A 2,680-nucleotide genomic window follows, 5' to 3' on the forward strand; every position below is an offset into this window, starting at 1 on the left:
TGGGGGGCCAGTAGGAGAGGTGTCAAGAGCTGCAGAAGGAGCAAGATTTATACACTTCTCACAAGCTAGAAAGCTTGCCTGCCAGTAATTTCATGGATGCTGGCTGAGACACGAGACTCCTGGGTCAGAGACAAAGGACTCTATTACTCACAGTGAGAACAGTATCTGGAGCATCAGCATTTGTGCCAGTCCCGGGAACCCTACTTTCTACAGGGTTAGGGAAAGAGGCCAGGTGAGTGCTGCACCGTGGTTTGCATTACAGATCTCTGAAATTAGGGAGCCTGAATCCTTTATAATAGGCAGTAAGTTTGCCTAAATTTTGACCCAGAAGTAGACTTTTTCTTTACTGCTCTGGACAGCATACAAAGCTGCTCTCTGCTCCACAGGGAGACACTTCTGTCTTCCTGGACCATTAACTACACAAGCAACCTTGAAAATGCAGTCAAGAACAAAGGAAGCCTGTGTCTGGGCTGGTAAGACGTGCAGAAAAATGAGACACATGCAGCGTCTTCCAACAGGGGGATCAAGAGATTTTTTTTATTCATCTCATAATGACAAGCCATGGCATTGTCCAAAACTGTGTCATAGTGCACCAGTCTAGAGATCCCAGCCTAGAGATCTGATGGGAATTGCACATAAGAGTCTCGGTGAGTTTGAGGGCAAGAGTGAGAGATGTACCTCATTTGTAAAGGCATATTTCAGCACGCTTTCTTGGTTCTCTGCCATAGTCTTCAGCATCACCTCCAGACTGAAGACTACCCACTATGCCCCATCTTTGCCTGAGCTCAGGACAAGCCAGAGCTGATGGAGGTTTAGTGCTCCTGGAGTCAGTCCTCAGCCAAAGATGGGGAGATGGTGCTTAGATACCTCCAACTCCTTCCCCTTGCCTGGGACAACTCACTGAGATTATGCCCCAGTTTCCCATACCAATAGCTACTCAATCTTTATCTGCTCCTTCCATTCACTTTCTCACTTCTGCACTCTCTCGGAGCTTTCTGAGGTCACTTGCATTCATATCCTTTTCTTAGTACTACTTCTAGAGTATCCCAACCTCAGACAATTAACTGACTTCATAATATTCTATGAAATGTGTATTGTTCTCACAATACAAGGTATAGAAAATAAAGTTTACCATACTATGCTTGAGTCATGGAGATACACAAAAAATAGTAACAATTCCTTCTAAGAGAGGGGCAGATCAACAGAGGACAGGCAGGGAAATATGGGATTAAAGATGCCAAGATACCACTAATTTAGACCCTGTGCTAGCTCTTGAGAACACGGCAGCTGGACTATCTCTGCCAGTACAAAGGTGAGACATGTAAGGTATGGATCACTGGCCAAGGGAGCGCTTGCCTGCAGTCTTTCCTTTTGCGGAGCTCTCCCCTTATACACCAACTCCAAGTCTACAGCCCTCTTAGCCCAGACTCTTCCCTTACAAGAATTCCAATCAGACACAGGCATGAGTATCTGAGAATAGCTATGAATGGGATCCTTGGGGCACTGAATTAAATGAGCCTCAAAGCTTTGAGCTAAAGTGAGGAATACCCAAGAAGGGGGATGAGGTAGGAGTCAAGAACTTCAGAACCACTTGGAGGGTTTATCCAAACCATACACCTAATGAGGTGGAGATATCCCAAGAGTGGGCTGAATGTCTCCAATTCAGCCACATCCCTGCATAATTTAGTTTCTGCCCAGAACCACTCTGCCAGTCTTCTTCCTCAGCACATACACTGGAAATTCTCCCCTCCAACCCTTTAGCAAGCAAATAAAGCATATTGGGAAACTACTAGCATTAATTAGCACTTACATTATTGCTCATTGTCATTATCATCTCGAGTTAAAACAGTTCTTTATATTTTTCAAAGCTTTATCATATTGACTATATGTTATTTGAGCCTTTTTCTTTCTATTGCCCCATTAAGTAAATACAAAAATAGCCTCATTCCACCGAGAGTGAAACTTTGGATTAGAAAAGGAAGCTTGATAGAAATACTCTCACTTTACAGGTAAAGAAACTGAGACTCAGAAAGAGTGGCTTGCCTAATATCACACAGGACATTACTGTCCCAGAGAGTAAGAGGAGCATCTTGTTATACATTACTGTAGTGCTTATCACTAGTTGGGTGTTTACGATCTGCCAGGTCCTGTATGTTGATGACATTCAGCTCATCATTTTCATTAATCCTTAAGAAAAGCCTTCCAGGGAGGTGTTATCATGATCCCCGTTCCACATATGAGGATAGCAAGTCTCCAAGTGGTTAGTGCTTTGCCCCAGGGGAAGGCAGATCCTGGCTGGGTGGGCATGGATGTGTGTGGAGTTAGGCCTCCTGGCCTGCCAGCTCTCTCCAGGCATGAGCTCAATCAGATCTGACAGCCAGATGGCTGGGCTGTGACGTCAGGGCTTAGGGCAAGGGGCTGGGGGGCAGCCAAGCTCTGGTTGGTAGCCCCCACCCAGACAGCTCCCCATGTGCTGGACCACATGAGAGCCAGAGTGAAAGAATATGTCTGCTCCTCCCAGCTGAAAACACCCCGCTGATGGGCTTGGGGCTGGTCTTTGTACCAAAACCAGACCAATATTTATGGGTCCCTGGTTGGAGTGGGCTCTAGAAGAGTGCTGGACTCCGTCCCTACAGCTCCAGGTCCTCTGCAGGCAGATGCGCCAGAAGGGGCCAGTGAC

This window comes from Lontra canadensis, unplaced genomic scaffold, assembly GCF_010015895.1.
Source record: "Lontra canadensis isolate GAN:19392208 unplaced genomic scaffold, GSC_riverotter_1.0 scaffold50, whole genome shotgun sequence".
NCBI classification, from domain to species: Eukaryota; Metazoa; Chordata; class Mammalia; order Carnivora; family Mustelidae; genus Lontra; species Lontra canadensis.